Source organism: Bubalus kerabau, chromosome 10 (genome assembly GCF_029407905.1).
Source record: "Bubalus kerabau isolate K-KA32 ecotype Philippines breed swamp buffalo chromosome 10, PCC_UOA_SB_1v2, whole genome shotgun sequence".
In the NCBI taxonomy this organism is placed as follows: domain Eukaryota; kingdom Metazoa; phylum Chordata; class Mammalia; order Artiodactyla; family Bovidae; genus Bubalus; species Bubalus kerabau.
In genome coordinates, this window is record NC_073633.1 from 105,131,643 (window position 1) to 105,151,105 (window position 19,463).

General features: G+C 48.6%; 1 protein-coding gene across 1 annotated transcript in view; it reads right to left on the reverse strand.

Annotated features, from left to right (window-relative positions):
- The window catches only part of KCNK10 (potassium two pore domain channel subfamily K member 10), a 149,436-nt gene that overhangs the window by 85,417 nt on the left and 44,556 nt on the right, over positions 1-19,463 (reverse strand). The gene's annotated exons all lie outside the window — the stretch shown is intronic.

A 19,463-nucleotide genomic window follows, 5' to 3' on the forward strand; every position in this document is an offset into this window, starting at 1 on the left:
GGTGTCTGCTTGAATGATAAAAGCTGAGCACCAGGGGTTCCAGTTTTCAATAATAATAATAACTGAGTCTGAAATGTGTATATTTCTCTACAAGGGTCCAAATCTGAAAGCCATGTCTCTGTTATTTATCATTCAGCTCCTGCCTCAGTTTTCTTGTTAAGCAATGTGTGAGATAGACTAGGGCTTCCCTGATAGCTCAGTTGATAAAGAATCTGCCTGCAATGCAGGAGACCCCAGTTCGATTCCTGTATGAGGAAGATCTGCTGGAGACGGATAGGCTACCCTCTCCAGTGTTCTTGGGCTTCCCTTGTGGCTCAGCTGGTAAAGAATCCACCTGCAACGCGGGCGATCTGGGTGTGATCCCTGAATTGGGAAGATCCCCTGGTGAAGAAAACAGCTACCCACTCCAGTATTCTGGCCTGGAGAATTCTATGGACTGTATAGTCCATGGGGTTGCAAAGAGTCGGACACGACTAAGCGACTTTCACTTTCAAGATAGACAACAAACCACCATATTTTAAAAAGAAGTGTACTGTTCAATCTGGACAGGAAATAAGTAGGAAAAGGATACCCAGCAGATTTGTCCAAGCACTGAGGGCTAGGTGATACCAAGTGTATAGAAGATATGAGCATCTGGCAAGTTTAAAAGTTCTTTTCTTGAGGTCTATGGTCACAAAAGAAGGGTGAGCTTCCTATACGGGAGAAGGGTCCAAACTCAAACACAGCACCTCTCAGATCAAGATGGAGGAATAGGAGGACATGGAACTCACTTTCCCTATGAGCTGTGCCCCTGGGAGGGGACTCAGAGGAGAACGGAGATTAAACTGGGAGAAGACTCTCCCTGAGAAGTGAGTGGTTCAAACCCCATAGTGGGGGCTCTACCCCTGGAGTTCTACAAAAAAAAATGAGCTCCCCTGGAGGGCTGGTGGGACTAACAGGAAGCCGTGGGAAGCTGGGACTGCACTCAATAGGAGCGCACTGGGGCTGGCTCCTTCCCAAAGCAGGGCGGAGAGGGACCAGCTGGCCAACTGGTCTACCACAGCTACTTCAGTGTGTGTGCCAGCCTGAGCCGGGGGAACATTCCAGCCCGCCTGTCTCACGTCACAGCTCCGCGGTGGGATGGGAGCTGCTACGACCAAGAAGGACCTCAGCTGTGAGACACCGAGGCGGCTCAAACATGAAGCAGCACCTGAGCAGGGCAGAGGCAGCCACAGCTCTCACCGACGCAGGTCACATCCAGACCCCTGAGGGCAGCCGGACCCCCACAGGCTGTACCCCACCCCTCACCAAGTGCCTGGGACAGCCCCTCTGGCTCCCCCGGAGTGAGGGTGCCAGTGCGAGGAGGGAGAGAGCGCACACTTGAAGCGAGCAGAGCTAGCTTGGAAGCTCAGCCCTCAGAGATTCTGCTTTAAGAACCTGGAGGCTGACCCTGCCCCCCGCCCACCATAGAGTGATGATGGGCACTCGGCACAGGAGCCCCAGGGCACACCTGTTCCAGCCCCAGCCCCTCCGTCTCCACTCCCAGCTACTGCCTTGGTAGGAGGCACAACCCGAGGAAAGATGTCACTTGTGTTCTCATCACATCCATCTCTTCCACCCAAGCCACTGGGCAGACACAGATCAAACAGGAATGCTGCAACACAAGGAGCAACAGAGAACTACCTTCCCTAATTTCATAAAGATAGAGAGAGATAAGGAAAGTGAGAGGGGGAGCTTGTCTCCGCTGGAAGAGGGAGAGAAAAACCCCTGAAAAAATAATTACTGAAACCAAAATAAATGATTTACTAAATGGAAAATTCAAAGCATGAGTAATAAGAATACTAACTGAATTAGGGGAAAGAATAGATGAGCGCTGTGAGAATTTTAACAGGGAATGACAAAATGTGAAAAGGAACCACTCAGAACCAAAGAAAACAATAACTGAAATAAAAACACGCGAGAAGGACTTAGCAGCAGACTGGGCGGCACAGAGAAACGCATGAGGGATCTGGAAGACAGAAGAGCGGGAGTCACCCGGAACCGCCGGAAGGAAAGCACACTCTAAAACAAGAGCAGAGTGAGAGATCCCTAGGATAACGTCAAGTGTACCAACGTTCACATTATAAAGGGCCCAGGAGGGGAAGAGACAGGGAGAAGGGGGCTGAAAACACATTGTAAGAAATTCTGACTGAGAACTTTCCAAATCTAAAGAAGGAAACATACATCCAACTGCAGGAAGAACAGAGGGTCTCCAACAAGATGAGCCCAAACAGACAGACACCAAGATATAATTAAAATAGCAAAACTTAGAGAATTCTAAAGACAGCAAGAAAAAAAAAAAAAAAGCAGTCATATACAAGAGATCCCCCAGAAGGCTATCAGCTGATTTTTCTGCAGAAACTTTGTAGGAAAGAAGGGAGTGTTGTGGCATATTCAAAGTGCAGGAAGGGAAAAGCCTGCAACCTAGAACACTCTGCCCAGCAAGATTATCAATTAGAATTGAAGGAGAGACAAAGAACTTCTCAGATAAGCAAAAACTGAAAGAGTTCATCAATACTAAATCAACCCTAAAAAGAAGGTTAAAGGGTCTTCTCTAAGCAGAAAAGAAAAGACTACAACAAGAGGTATCTATAGATAAAGGGAAAAAAAATCTCATTAGTAAAGAAAAGTACATAATAAAGTGTGAGGATCAACCACTTAAGTAAGCTAGTATGAAGATTAAAGGACAAAAAATGCTGGAAAATCAAGTATAGCTACAATAATCAGCAGAGGGATAAACATGAAAATGCAAAATATTACATCAAAAACAAAAAAAAAGTGTGAAAGAGAAGTAAACATGTAGATTTTTTTGGATGTGTTTGAACTTAGAGGACTACCTGTTTAAAACTAATAGACACAGTTGCAGGTCAACATATAAGAATCCCATGGTAACCACAAGGCAAAACTTAAAATACACAAAAACAAGAGAGAAAAGAACAAAAGCATGCCAGGAAAGAAAATCATCAAACAAGCAAGGGAGCTAAAAGAACAAGAAAGAACTATCAAAACAACCAGAAAGAAAGCAATAAAATGGCAATGAGTACATACACATCGTTACTATAAATGTCCGTGAACTAAATGCTCCAATTGAAAGATATAGGGTGACTGACTGGATAAGAAAACAAGATCTATTTATAAGCTGCTTACAAGAGACTTACTGCAGAACTAAAGACAGACAGACTGAAAGTGAGGGAATGAAAGAAAAAAATGTCATGCTAATGGTAAGAACAAGAACGTAGAGGTAACAATACCCATATCAGACAAAATAGACTTTAAAACAAAGTCATAGGAAAAGGCAAGGAAGGGCATTACATAATGATAAACGAATCAATACAAGAAGAGGATATTACACTCATGAACATACATGTACCCACTACAAGAGCATCTAAATATATAAAGCAAATATTAATGCACGTAACAAGAGAAATTGACAGTACTCTAATAGTAGGGTACTCTAACCTACACTGATATACAGATCATATAGATAGAAAATCAATAAGGCAACACTGGTCTTAAATGAGGGGCTTCTCAGGTGGCCCAGCGGTAAAGAATCCACCTGCCAAGGCAGGAGATGCGAGAGAAGCTGCTTTGATCCCTGGGTCAGGAAGATCCCCTGGCATAGGAAATGGCAACCCACTCCAGTATTCTTGCCTGGGAAATCCCTTGGACAGGGGGGCCTGGTGGGCTGCAGTCCATGGCGTCGCAAAGAGTGCGACATGACTGAAGCAAATTAGCACACACGCAACCTTCCCTAAAGACATTACACTCAGATTTGTACCATCTTGTTGCCACAGAGACGCCTAGCCTTGTCCGGGGCCGCTTTCTTTCCTTTTTGCCCTCATCTTCCATTCACTCGTCCCCCTCACTGTATCTCAGTGCCTGGCACCTCTCACCATCGCCGTGGCCACAGCCTCACCCAGGCCACTGTCACACACTGCTTGGTCCAACCCAAACGCCTCACCAGTGACCTCCTTGCTTCCACTTTCACCCACCTCCTGGCCCGTAAGTCTGATGTTCCATACTGTTGCAATGAAAAGGAAGAAAGAGGAATGAGTTGTGCTTTCAGAAATGAGATTTTCTTTCTTTTCTTTCCCTTTATTGAGGACAAAGAATATAAAGAGAATAGGCCTCATCACTCCTAGATTTTACTTTGTTCCTAATCTGTAGTCTATAACTAAGTTGGCTCTCCTCAAAGCTAACCTAACTTTGCGCTGAGCTACATCCCGCGCCTACCACCATTTAACTCCATGCTGATTTCATCCTGTGCCTTCACTGTGCTCCCTTCGCAGACCACTCTTTGTAGTTTTTTGCGTTTCAGAAAGGCCGCAGGACAATAAACCAGAGACAAACGAACCCAATTAGCTGACGCCAGCTATGATTTTTTAAACAAAGCAAGAAGAAGAAGGGGCTTCCCTGGTGGCTCAGCAGTAAAGAATCTGCCTGCAATTCGGGAGCCACAAAAGATGTGAGTTCGATCCCTTGGTTTGGAGGATCCCCTGGAGGAGGGCATGGCAACCCACTCCATCGTTCTTGCCTGGAGAATCGTGGACAGAGGAGCCTGGTGGCTGCAGCCCATGGGGTCGCAAAGAGTCAGACGCGACTAAAGCAGCTTGGCACACACACAAGAAGGTAAGACCTTCATGACTTTGAGCCTTGTCATTCTCCCTGAAACCATGACCCAGGCTATATACCATGTCTCAGTTCCCCCAGGAGGGGGTCACAGTTCTTGAGGCACTAGCCTGCTGTGTTTCCCCCTCTGCCAACTGAGGACTAAAATCATCTTTCTATTTCTTCCAAATTCTGTATCAGTAATTTTTATTCAGCACTGATGGGCAGAGAAAGCCAGCATTTGGGTGGTAACAATATCACTTCTTGAAGCACCTCCTCTATTTCTCCCCTGCTTGTTGTGTGGTCAGTAAAATAATAGCCCCCAAAGATGCCCCTGTTCTCATCCCTGGGAGCAATGAATACATTACTTTATGTAGCAAAAGGAACTTTGCAGATATGATTAAGCTAAAGATCTTGAGTTGGAAAGACTGTTGCTGTTGTTCAGTCACTCAGTCGTGTCCAACTCTGCGTGTCCAACCCATGAATTGCAGCACACCAGACTTTCTTGTCCACCACCATCTCCCAGAATTTGTTCAAACTCATGTCCATCGAGTCAGTGATGCCATCCAACCATCTCATCCTCTGTCGTCCCCTTCCTTCTGCCCCCAATCTCTCCCAGCATCAGGGTCTTTTCCAATGAGTCAGCTCTTCACATCAGGTGGTCAAAGTATTGGAGTTTCAGCTTAAGCATCAGTCCTTCCAATGAACACCCAGGACTGATCTCCTTTAGGATGGACTGGTTGGACCTTCTTGCAGTCCAAGGGACTCTCAAGAGTCTTCTCCAACACCACAGTTCAAAAGCTTCAATTCTTCGGCACTCAGCTTTCTTTACAGTCCAACTCTCACATCCATACATGACCACTGGAGAAACCATAGCCTTGCATATGGACTACATATGTGTGTGTGCTAAGTCACTTCAGTCGTATCTGACTCTTTGTGACCCCATGCACTGTAGCCCACCAGGCTCCTCTGTCCTTGGGATTCTCCAGGAAAGAGTAGTGGAGTGGGTTGCCGTGCCCTCCTCCAGGGGATCTTCCCAACCCAGGGCTCAAACCCGCATCTCTTATGTCTGCAGCATCGGCAGGCGGGTTCCTTACCACTAGTGCCACCTGGGAAGCCCCGGACCATATATATACACACACACCCACAAAGGGTGTTGTAATTAACCCATCTGTTCTGCTCAGAACCCACAGCTGCTCTCGCTATAAGTTGCCTTGTGAGCTGGGACCTGCCCCTGGAGCTCTCTGTGCCCGGAGCCACCAAAGCAGCAGAGCTGGCCAGATGTGGGTGACGGCGGTGGTGGCGGCGCAGGTGATAGGAGCCCCTGCCCCTTCCTGCGCGCTTGCTCTGCGCCCGTCGCTCCGATGAACACTCTGTTTACATCATCCCATTTGGTCCTCACCACGTGGTACTCTCACCCTTCGTGAACCCAGGTCCTCCCAGAAGCAGATGCCAAATGGGGATTAAAGGGGTGTGGATTTCATTAAGGGAAACACAGTCAGGAGGCGAGGAGGGCCAGCACACACACTGTGAGTCCGATCCCGCTGAGGCAGAGTGGGAAGGAGGGTGGGCAAGGGAGTTCTGGACCACCTGAGGCCTAAGGAAGGCTCAGCACGGCTGACAAGGAGCTCTTGAGCCCAAGTGAGCCATGCTCAGGGTCCTGCATCCTGAGAAGAGATCTCCATTAGGGTCCCTGCTGCCTTGACCCCTGGCTGGAAGCGGTCCACGGGAGGCGGGCCCACAGCGTGTGTCAGAGAGCATCCTGGCCCTTGCTCAGTAATATGGCCTCCAGCTGGAGGCCTGCATGGGGTCTCACGGTCATCAGGCATGCCCATTTCACAGACAAAGGAACTGAGACCCAGACAGCTTAAAGAACAGAGTCCAGGTCAGGTGGCTAGACAGTGGCAGAGCCAGGATTAAAATTAGAATAACCTGACCTCAAAGTCACTTCTCCTCTGGAGTGTATGTATAGAAAGCTAGGAAAAAAGGAAATTCCAGGGAAAACTAAAAAAAAAAAAAACAAACTTCAGAGACTTCACTTTGAAACATGTAAACAGTTTACATAATTCTAAAACAAAATTAATATTAAAAAATGAGTCACTGCCCTATATTGCACACAAAAGAATAAATCCTAAGAGTTCTCATCAAATGGAAAAAAAAAAAAAAACTTTTTTTTTCTATTTCTTTAATGCTGTATCTACATGAGATGATGGATGTTCACTAAACTTGTGGTAATCACTTCATAATGTATGTAAGTCACATCATTTTGCTGTGTACCTTAAACCCACACCGTTCTGTATGTCAATTATAGCTCAATAAAATTGGAAGGTTAAAAAAAATTAAAAGAAATTCCAGTTGGAAAAAGCACTTTCATCTAAAATGTGTCAATAATGGATGCCTCCCTGGTGGCTCGGTGGTAAAGCTTCCACTTGCCATGCAGGAGACCCGGGTTCAATGCCTGGGTCGGGAAGATGCCCTGGAGAAGGAACTGGCAACCCACTCCGGTATTCTGGCCTGGAGAATCCCAAAGACAGAGGAGCCTGGTGGGCTACAGTCCATGGGGCCACAAAGAGTCAGACACAACTGAGCCACTAACACTTAACATATAAAGTAATCGCCAATCATACGTCACCACTTCAACAGAAAGGGATTTGGCAACAAAAGTGCCGTCAAGACTTGATGAGACAGAAAATGTTGGAAGACAATGTCCCTTCAGTTAATCTTCATACTAAAATGTTTCCTCACAAACGGTAGCTCATTCTGTCTTTTTAACCTAACTGTGGGAGGATGCGGGGGCACATGTGGGAATCTCCTTGTTTGAACAAGTTCTTAGTAATTTTGTCTTATTCAGGCTTCCCCTTGCCCCATACACTTTACTGCATAACTCATTCACAGGTCATTGACAAACACGTGAGTCTGCGGGGCCCCACGCTTGGCACTGGGGATGGATAAATGAATAAGACGCCTCCTTGCTTTCAGATCTAACGGGAGAGCAGACAGAGATCTGATGCCCACGTGAACTGACTGCACCTTCACAAAACCTGTGCGGGGCAGGGGTCACGATCTATCCCCCACGGACAGCTGAGGAACTGAGGCCAGGAGAGGTGACGCTGACCAGCCTGTCACAAGCTGGTAAGCAGGGATCCAGCCTCAGACCCCTAGCCCCCAGTGCAGCCTTCCACAGCACCTGGGCCAAATGGCACCCCCGGGATTAAAAAAAATGCAGCCACCTGGGAGGTACCCCTGTCACGCGGCAACAGGACTGTGCCTGGCAACCCACGCAAAGTGCAGCTCTGACCGCAACACGCGGGCAGCAGGCAGTGGACACCCGCTTCCCCTCTGCAACCACGAGCCCGCCAGGTCTGGCTCTGCTCCAGGCCACCAGCACAGGCAGCTCAGAGCCTCCAAAGAGCCCCCGGGGAAAGCTGAGCCTCGAGTCCCCGAAAGGCCTCCCTGGCTGCACCAGAGGGAGATACGGGCAGAGGGGAGGAGACAGGAGGAGAAGCCGTCACAGCCGCCGGCGACCTGCCTCTGAGAAGAGCCAACAGGATGCGTGTGCTGCCCTAATCTCAGGTACCCTGGCAGCCAAACCTGGCTTTTCCTGTTCCCACGTGGCAGCTCCACCTTAAACATGATCCAGCTGGCCCTGATGAGAACGCAGCGGTGATCACTCTAACAGTCTTGATTTTAAAGTCTAGTTACGAGAGAAATGCAGATCAAAACTACAGTGAGGTGTAACCTCCCCCCAGTCACAATGGCCATCATCAAAAAAATCAAAGAGCAAATACTCCTACACTGCTGTGGGGATGTACGTTGGGTACAGCCACTGTGGAGAACAGTGCGGAGAGTCCAAAAAAAACGAAGCATAGAACTACCATAAGACCCAGCCATTCCACTGCTGGACATATATGTGGAGAGAACCATCATGTGAAAAGATCCATGCATCCCAATGTTCATTGCAGTGCTATTTACAATAGTCAAAACACGGACGCAACCTACATATTCATCAGCAGAGGAATGGAGATAAGAAGATACACATACAGGCAATGGAATATGGCTCAGTCATAAGGAAAGAATGAAATAATGCCCTTTGCAGCAGCATCGATGGACCTAGAGATTGTCGTACTGAGTGAAGTCAATCAGACAGAGAAAGACAAACATCATATGATATCACCTATATGTGGAGTCTTTAAAAAGGGTACAAACGAACTTATCTGCAAAACAGAAATAGAGGTACAGATGTAGAAAACACACTTATAATTACCAGGGGTAAGAAGGGGGACGGGAGAAACTGGGAGACAGGCCTGACACACAGATGCCACTACATATAAAAGAGATAACTAAGAAGACCTACTCTAGAGCACAGGGAACTCTGCTCAATGCTCCATAGTGACCCACATGGAGAAAAAAGCTGAAAGAAAAAGTTGATACATGTATATGTAAAGCTGATTCACTTTGCTGTACGGCAGAAATGAACACAATGCTGTAAATCAACTATACTCCAATAAAAAATTAAAAAAAAAAAAGAAGGCAGTGATGCTCAGCCTAGACACACTAAAGAACCAAGCCATGTCTCCAAAACCCTGCCCCAGACAAGGGTCTCGCTTCAGGTCTAATCACTGCCCTCTCCTTCTAGTCCTCCTTGAAAACTCCAGGCTGTGTTATCAGATGGAAGGGACCAAGGTGTTGTGACATTTCTGGGATCTTTTAGAGACAGGAGCCAAGACAAGAGGAAGAAGGTCTAAAAGGGGAGGCAGAAGGAGGGAAGAATCCGCTGCCACCCTGACTCAGCTCCGTCCCTTCCTCCTCTCACCTGAATCCCAGCAGCAGCCTCCAGTCCTCCAGGGGGCGCTCTCCGGGTTGTGGCTCTAATCACATCCACCGCACACCCAAGCTCCTCTCCAGGCACCACGTAGCTTCAGAAGAATATGCAGGCCCTGTGGCTTGCAGGAAGACTCCCTTCCAGGACCTGGTGCTTGCCTCTCTCCCTGGACTCACTGGCTACCACACCTACACACAACCTTTCCCCCAGTCAAATCCAGCAGCACCCAGGCCCCTGCATGCCAAGCCCAGAGGAACAGGTCTTGCTTCTCGATCCCTTTCTCTCCCCCACTCTTTATTTGTCCAAAGGCTCCTCACACTGCAAAACTCACTTCATGCATCACCACCTCCAAGAAGTCCTCCCTGACTGCCCAGCCCCCAATACAAACAGATGCCCTTCCTCTTGAGACTTTCTCTATATCTCAATGTGAAGTTTAGCACCGTGCCTACAGCTGGAAGGCTCCACGTTACAGTTTGCTCATTCCTGAATTCATTCATCCATTCATCCATAAATCTGCCTTACGCCAGCATTTATGACATCAAGTTCACACACGTGCCCAAAAGAAAGTGTAACCGTGGAGTGCGTTGAATTTGGTACGACTGGTGGTGGTGGTGGTTGTATTCTCACAGACACACATTCTGAGTCAAGTTTTTCAAGTTCTCAGAAAGCAAGTAGTCCAAGGAGAGCTCTTCATGCTTTGTTCAATCGCCAAGGGAGGACTATAAGGGAGACAGAGAAGTAATTCACTTCACCGTGCTCCAAATGCTCAGTTCTGAGCTTTCTTGTTCACTAAGGGCTAGAAGGTTCTCTTCTACTCATGCATGCAAAATGTTTTGGGGGTTAAAAAAAAACAAATCCTGTTGAATGCCATGAATCACCCTTGGTGAGTCACCTCTCTGGTACCAAGCAGGCAGAATTTCTCTCCAGTCAGCCTTCCTGGAGCTCCTCTGACTAGGACCAAACAGCATACATTCAGGTTTCAGGACTCAAAGACCGACCCCTGCCCCCATAGTGCACTCCCAGCCTGAGAAGAAAACAAAGGTTGCCAAACTCATCTGGGGCTCAAAGACCACTGACTTTCTTCTCAGGGCTAGTAAGCAAATGCTTTCTCCCCAGTCAGTTCAGTTCAGTTCAGTCGTATTCGACTCTTTGCGACCCCAGGGACTGCAGCACACCAGGCTTCCCTGACCATCACCAACTCCCTGAGCTTGCCCAAACTCATGTCCATTGAGTTGCTGATGCCATCCAACCCTCTCATCCTCTGTCGTCCCCTTCTCCTCCCGCCTTCAATCTCGCCCAGCATCAGGGTCTTTTTCAATGAGTCAGTTTTTTGCATCAGGTGGCCAAAGTACTGGAGTTTCAATTTCAGCATCAGTCCTTCCAATGAATATTCAGGACTGATTTCCTTTAGGATGGACTGGTTGGATCTCCTTGCAGTCCAAGGGACTCTCAAGAGTCTTCTCCAACACCACAGTTCAAAAGCATCAATTCTTCAGCATTTAGCTTTCTTTATGGTCCAACTCTCACATCCATACATGACTACTGGAAAGCCATAGCTTTGACTGGATGGACCTTTGTCAGCAAAGTGATGTCTCTGCTTTTTAATATGCTGTCTAGGTTGTTCATAGTTTTTCTTCCAAGAAGCAAGTATCTTTGTAGCATTTTCATGGCTGCAGTTACCATCTGCAGTGATTTTGGAGCTCAAAAAAATAAAGTCTGCCACTGTTTCCATTGTTTCCCCATCTATTTGCCATGAAGTGATGGGACCAGATGCCCTGATCTTAGTTTTCTGAATGTTGAGTTTTAAGCCAACTTTTTCACTCTCCTCTTTCACTTTCATCAAGAGCCTCTTTAGTTGTTCTTCACTTTCTGCCATAAGGATGGTGCCATCTGCATGTCTGAGGTTATTGATATTTCTCCCAGCAATCTTGATTCCAGCTCGTGCTTTGTCCAGCCCAGCATTTCTCATTATGTACTCTGCATATAAGTTAAATAAGCAGGGTGAAAATATACAGACTTGACGTACTCCTTTCCCGATTTGGAACCAGTCTGTTGTTCCACGTCCAGTTCTAACTGTTGCTTCTTGACCTGCATACAGATTTTTCAGGAGGCAGGTAAAGTGGTCTGGTATTCCCATGTCTTTCAGAATTTTCCACGGTTTATTGTGATCCACATAGTCAAATGCTTTGGTGTAGTCAATAAAGCAGAAATAGATGCTTTTCTGGAACTCTCTTGCTTTTTCGATGATCCAGTGGATGTTGGCGATTTTATCTCTGGTTCCACTGCCTTTTCTAAATCCACCTTGAATATCTGGAAGTTCACAGTTCACGTATTGCTGAAGCCTGGCTTGGAGAATTTTGAGCATTTCTTTACTAGTGTGTGCTGCTGCTGCTGCTAAGTCGCTTCAGTCATGTCTGACCCTGTGTGACCCCATAGATGGCAGCCCACCAGGCTCCCCTGTCCCTGGGATTCTCCAGGCAAGAACACTGGAGTGGGTTGCCATTTCCTTCTCCAATGTATGAAAGTGAAAAGTGAAAGTGAAGTCACTCAGTCGTGTTTGAGTCTTAGCGACCTCATGGACTGCAGCCTACCAGGCTCCTCCGTCCATGGGATTTTCCAGGCAAGAGTACTGGAGTGGGTTGCCATTGCCTTCTCTGACTAGTGTGTGAGATGAGTGCAATTGTGTGGTAGTTAGAGCATTCTTTGGCATTGCCTTTTTTGGGGATTGGAATGAAAACTGACCTTTTTCAGTCCTGTGGCCACTGCTGAGTTTTCCAAATTTGCTGGCATATAGAGTGCATCACTTTCACAGCATCATCTTTTAGGATTTGAAATAGTTCAACTGGAATTTCATCACCTCCACTAGCTTTGTTCGTGGTGATGTTTCCTAAGGCCCACTTGACTTCACATTCCAGGATGTCTGGCTCTAGGTGAGTGATCACACCATCGTGATTATCTTGGTCATGAAGATCTTTTTTGTACAGTTCTTCTGTGTATTCCTGCCACCTCTTCTTAATATCTCCTGCTTCTGTTAGGTCCATACCATTTCTGTCCTTTATTGGACCCATCTTTGCATGAAATGTTCCCTTGGTATCTCTCTAATTTTCTTGAAGAGATCTCTAGCCTTTCTCATTCTATTGCTTTCTCCTGATCGTCCCCAAATCTCTGGTTGTATTTATAAGCCCAGGGAGTGGCACAAAGTCAGGGAACTTCACCAGCAGACAGGCCTGAAGAATGGGGCTCTTAGCATTGAGGCCTCAACTCAGGCAGGAGCAGAAGGGATGGAAGGCAGGGCTCAGAGATAAGGAAGTAAAATCTATGGGTCCTAGTGATTGACAGAGATTGTGGAGAGGCAGGGTTGAGGACAATACCCGGGCACCTGATTTTAAGAGTGTGGTGTTGTCCGGCACAGAAAAGTCAGAAGGCCTCGGTCTGCAGCTTCTGTGGCATATCCAGGTTACCATATCCAGTAGACATTAGGCTAAAGAGACTGGAACTCAGGCGCAAAATCTAGCTGGAAGCCTAGGTTTGAGAGTGATGAGAAGAGAAGTGGGATTGAAGCCACAGACCTGGATGCAATGGTCCAGAGGGAGACACAGAATGAGAAGAGAACAAAAGATGGTGCTCGAGGGGGCAACATGTCAGACACAGCAGAGGAAGAAGATCAAAACCCCAAAGAAAATCCAAAACCACTGCAGATGGTGACTGCAGCCAGGAAATTAAAAGACGTTGCTCCTTGAAAGAAAAGCTATGACCAACCTAGACAGTGTACTAAAATGCAGAGACATCACTTTGCCAACAAAGGTTCGAACAGCCAAAGCTATGGTTTCTCCAGTCGTCATGTACGGATGTGAGAGTTGGACCATAAAGAAGGCTGAGTGCCAAACGATTGATGCTTTTGAACTGTGGTGCTGGAGAAGACTCTTGAGAGTCCCTCGGACAGCAAGGAGATCAAACCAGTCAATCCTAAAGGAAGTCAACCCTGAAGACTCATTGGAAGGACTGATGCTGAAGCTGTAGGTGCAATACTTTGGCCACCTGATGGGAAGACCCAACTCACTGGAAAAGACCCTGATGCCGGGAAAGATTGAAGGCAGGAGGAGAAGGGGATGACAGAGGATGAGATGGTTGCATGGCATCACCGACTCAATGGACATGAGTTTGAGCAAGCTCTGGGAGGTCGTGATGGACAGGGAAGCCTGGCGTGCTGCAGTCCATGGGGTCACAAAGAAACGGACACGACTGAGGGGCTGAACAACAAGAGGAAGAACTAGAAAGAATCAGAGCGGAAAGGAGGAGCACCAAGGCACGGCTTCCTGACATGAACGATGGTCAGTGTTATTCCATTGCCCTCCCAGCGCCATTGCCAAAGCCTGGCCTGCAAGATGTCTCAGCCAGCGTGTGTTCGATGAGCTGATTAGTGTCACATACTATTATCCTGGTGCTCATTAATGGTCTTCTCATAGACCATTTTTCTCTCCCTGGCTTCCAGGAAGCTCTTTTCAACAGAGCCTCTGTTCCAGAATTCCTGGGAATCATAGGTTACTTCTGGTAGCAGGCAGGGTGGCTTTATTTCTGCAGGGAAATGAACGCTCACTCAGCCTCACAGCACGAAGAGCCAAGAACCAGAGCTATTTCCTGCACACGCTGAGCTGACCAGCCTGGGCATCTCCCACAGGTCTGCTCATCGTTTGAGAGCCAGGGCTGCCTACCTGCTGGTTCTCCCAACGGACCCCAGAGATGGACTCAGGTCTCTTGACTCCACGGTCAAGGCTGCAAGGTGCACAGCCCTGCCTGGGGTTCTTTGGTTCCAAAATGCTTCTTGAGTACACATGTTACTCGTTTCCTGCCCTAAGTTTTCCCCACACAATTTAAATTAGCTAGAGCACTTGTTTTTTTTAACTGGAGGATATTGGCTTTCCAAGGCTAGTTCCTGCCATACAACAACATGAGTCAGTCATAAGTGTGCACGACCCCCCCGCCCCCCACGCCACCCCCCAGGTCACCCCAGGGCACCGAGCTCCCTGTGCTGGGCAGCAGCGCCCCTCGAGCAATCTGCTTCGCGCACGGCGGGTACACACATCAGTGCTACTCTCTCCATTCGTCCCGCCCTCCCCTTCCCCTGCAGTGTTCACAGGCCCCTTCTCTACATCTGCGTCTCTATTCCTGCCCTGCAAAGAGGTTCATCAGGACCATTTTTCCAGATTCTATATGTGTGTGTTAATAGATGATGTGTCAGACGATGTTTCTCTGACTTCACTCCGCATGGCAGACTCTAGGTTCATCCACCTCACTACAACTGACTCACAGCACTTTTAAAAGGGTAGATGTTTTTTCCCTCCCTTTAGGATTAAAAATAATAAAAGCAGCTGCAGTTCCCAAAATATCGCCTTTATCCTGGGCCAAGTGCTTTAAATCCTATTGTCAGGACCCACTCCTTCAGAGCGGTTTGCCTCTCCCAGGTGTCACGTCAAAAGCAGCTACCTCTTCTGCAGCTTTCTGCAGGGGACCCCTCCCCACCAGGCTGGAGCCAGATGATCCTTCTAAAATTCCAATCTAGCTCCTTTTTTGGAGAAGGCAATGGCATCCCACTCCAGTACTCTTGCCTGGAAAATCCCATGGATGGAGGAGCCTGGTGGGCTGCGGTCCATGGGGTCACTAAGAGTCGGACACGACTGAGCATCTTCACTTTCACTTTTCACTTTCATGCATTGGAGAAAGAATGGCAACCTACTCCAGTGTTCTTGCCTGGAGAATCCCAGGAACGGGGGAGCCTGATGGGCTGCCGTCTCTGGGGTCGCACAGAGTCGGACACGACTAAAGTGACTTAGCAGCAGCAGCTCCTTTTTGGATGCATGCATGCTAAGTTGCCTCAGTCATGTCTGACTCTTTGTAACCCTATGGACTGTAGCCCGCCAGGCTCCTCTGTCCAAGGGATTCTCTAGGCAAGAGTACTGGATTGGGTTGCCATTTCCTACTCCAGGGGATATATCCTGAGCCAGGGATCAAACCCACGTCTCTTATGTCTCCTGCACTGGTAATGGGTTTCTTACCATGGGGCCATCTGGGAAGCCCCAGCTCCTTCTTAAATCCCTGCAATTACTGACAAAATCTCCTGACTCTTCACATAGCCTCAGGGTCCCTGCTTCTTCACCAGCCCTACAGGCCCTACACAAGCAGTCCTCCAACCTCAGTAACCCCCGTTAGCATCAGCAGTCACAAACACACAGGTCCTGAGCAGCTGTATTCACCTAACCGATTCTTTTTACAGATTCACAGTAGAAAGGAGGACCAAAAACATTGTGTTGATCCATCAGAGAGAAAGATTCTGTGACTGAAGTCCATAGCCCATGCTATTCCTAATTCTCTCACCTTAGGAGTTCATTGCATCCCACCACATGACGGTGACAGGCAGCGAGAGGCACCTCACGAATCTCCATATTCATCAGAGCATAAGATCCATTGAAGTAGTACGTGTGCTAATGTTTCACAGTGACGAAAAAGGAAGAGGTACTTAGAACCTTGGTGTGTCCTTCATTCACTTTTTCAGTCAGCGCACGCCAACTCTGTGCCAGGAACAGTACAAACTCCACACTTAGGAAGTTGAAGCGATCAGCTTTTTTGAGACGTGCAAAGCCGGCGAAGCCTCCCTGTAGCTTTGTTCTTCTGCCGAGTAGCTTTGATCTCTCTTCTGCTCTCGTTTCCTCTGCTCTGATCCAACCTTCCCTTCCTCTCCCATTCCAAACCTGTCCACAGATATTGCAGGACCGGCTGCTACAAAACTGAAGACCTCCCCTGCTTCCTCCATGTTCTTCCCTGACACGTGGGCCTCCCCTGAAGACAGCGCTCTCGAAGAGTGGCCTTCAGGTGGAGGTGGCTCAGTCCCCGCCGCCCACAGTCTCGGGGCCAGGCTGTCCCCGAAAACCAACACTGCACCACTCCTGCCAACGCCCCGGTTCCTCTGAGACCCACGCGCCTCTGGCCCCTCTTCGTGCCCACCAGTGGCAGACCTGACTTCCCTCCTTGCTTTCTGAAGCCTTCCACCATCCAGGTCCTACTTTCCTCCTGAATGGTTTCATATTTTTCTTTTTTTTTTTTTCAATGTTTAAAATCTTTATTGAATTTGTTACAACATTGCTTCTGCCTTTATGTTTTGGATTTGGGGCTGCAAGTCACATGGGATCTTACCTCCCCAACCAGGAATCAAACCCCACATCCCTCGCATTGGAAGGCGAAGTCTTAACCACTGGACCGCCAGGGACGTCCCTCCTGAATGATTTTCAGGGCCCCACAGAGAACCTACCCAATACGCACGCCTCCCGTTTCCCTGATTTCAGCACCACTTACCATCTGCCATCCACCTCAACCACTGACTTAAGTCAGGTTCCCCAGAAGCAGACTCAGAGATACAAATTGACTTGTCAGCAATTTATTTAAGCGGTGCTTCTAGAAGAGCCTCCAGGGGAGTGGGGGAAAGAGGAAAAATGAGGGAAAGAAGCCCAGCCCTGGTGCAATTGCAGATGAACCCCCACCCCACCCCTGCCTGAGCCCTGGGGAGGGAGTCTGCAGCATAAATTACGGTCCTCCACCCCCAGATCCATCGCCCCCTGGGGTAAGGGGGCTGGGAGTTCATGCCTACGACCGGTCACGAGCTACAGACACCCTAGGCTGAACAGACCTCCCCGAACCTCCCGAGAAGAAGCACGGGGAAACCAAGGGAAGTCGTCTAAACCGGCCGTGGGTCCGCGCTGCGAGGGAACAAGCACCCAGGCTCCGGAGGATGGGTGTGCAGAGCCAGGAGAACGTTCCGGGGGGCTCGCGGAGCATCGACAGGACCCACGGCCCCTGCCTCCTCCCGGGCCACGTCCCGAGCCTCGGCATCGCCTCAGAAGTCCTCAAGCAAGGAACCCACTGCAGACTTGAGCATCCGAGTCTCCGGCCCTCTCCCTCAACTTCTTCCCCGTCACCCCCGTCCCCTCTCCCACCCACCCTTGTGCCTCCCCAATTCTCCTCCGCCCTGCCCTGATCAGTGTAGAGGCCAGGTTCAAAGCTACCCACTTTTGCTCTTAGACTCCGCTCCGTTTCCCCCCCGTCCTTTCCTGGAGCTACCTGGACACACCGCCTTCCGCCTCATTGCTGTCCTTTGCCTGGGGTCCCCATCCCGGCTGCTGAACCCTGCCAGGGAAGCAGACCCAGCCCGCGGAGGCCTGACCGTCTACACCCGGCGTTTCCTCCCTCACCCAGCTCTCGATGCTGCTCATGAATCGCCTGCCTCCTTGCTCAGAGACAGCAGTCAGGGTACAGGTCATGAAGATAGTCAGGTATATCTTATATATCTGACTATAGACAAACCTGGAGCTGTGCATGAAAATGCCTCCGCAAGGTAGATGTTGACTTTGCAAAACGATTTTCTGCAAAGAGCAAGTTCTGCGTGCCTCCAGAATGGGCTTCAGTGTACCGTCATCCCTTTTTACAAACAGCCAACGTAGAATGAGGTGTGCCCTCCCTCAGCCCATCTCCCGGGGTCAGTGAGACGAAGTCTCGAGGCCCCCAGTACATTCTGCTTTGCAAGCTGCCTGGGCCGTCTTCCCTGACCAAGCAGCTTGTTTCACACTCACTAAAACCTCCTACAAATAACCTAGGCGGGGAAAAAAAAAATTTTTTTTTTAGTTGGGGCTTCCTTCACTCTGCCTACTAAGTCGCAAAAATGAATGAGATCTGTCAAAGGAATAAAACGGTCTCTCCAGAACACCCGACAAGATGGCTCTGCTTTTCAGCATCGTCTTGCGGATGACTTCCTCTAGAGCGGCTCCTCTAAGGCCAGATCGGTGCTGCTGACGTCAGCAACATTTCGGGGATTTACTGCAAAAGCAGCCAGCAGGGGCTGGGACGGAGGGAGGGAGAGAGGAAGAGAGAAACTGAAAGGGAAAAGAATTAGTCCTCCAGGGGCTGGGAGACAGCCACGCGGAAAACGTGCCAATCCAGTGCTCTGAAGAAGTGATTTGAAATATTCTTAAGAGCTTCTTATTAGTGAAGTCTTCAAGGGATCAGCAGACTTACTGAAAAACTGGGAGATCTTCAAAAAGTGGGGAAGGGAATCTTCAATAAACCCAGCAACACGTAGGTTTGGGAGGACAAAATGGGTCTGAGGAAGATAAGAAATAGTGCTGCCAGGGAAATCCTGGGGCTAAACCAGCCTCCAGGGGAATCTTCCATTCCAGGGAGCTGCGAACCTCCCTAGCAAATAGGTTGGACCTTCTTGCTAGACCAACACTTCACTCCACCCCAGCGTCCCCAGAGGGTAAATGCCTCCAGACGACCCTCGAATGAACAGGGACCCTTCCATGTCTGAATCGTCCACAGTCCCAATCCCAGTGCACAGCACACAAGCAGCGTTCAACTCACATACACGAAGCAGATTTGTTTCTCAAACATTTCTCAAAGCCTGTTGTGCTTTAGGCATGAGAGGGCACAGGGTGATGGAGAAGAATTCTGCTGTCTAGGAGCTAAGCAAGGCAAAGACTCGGGTGAATGGGGGCTGTGGGAGTGAGGGTTATTTCACTTCCATTTCCATGTCATTCAGAAAAGGCTCAGCACTCAAGAATCTAGGCTAGGCTAGGCTAAGCCACTTCAGTCGTGTCCGACTCTTTGCGACCCCATGGACTGTAGCCTACCAGGCTTCTCCGTCCATGGGATTCTCCAGTCAAGAATACTGGAGTGGGTTACCATTTCCTTCTCCAGGGGATCTTCCTGACCCAGAGATCGAACCCGGGTCTCCCGCATTGGAGGCAGACGCTTTAACCTCTGAGCCACTAGGGAAGCCCAGAAGCCCCTCCTTTAAAGGAACTGCCCAGCTATAAGAACCATGCGACATTATTAAAAACCCTATAACCAAACACAAATTAGATATTGAATATTGGCACACAGTCAGGCTTGATAAATCAATGTAGAAGCTAAGTACTGTCTTCAGCTTGCCATGTAAAGGAATGTTAATTGTGCATGTGAGAACCTCGTA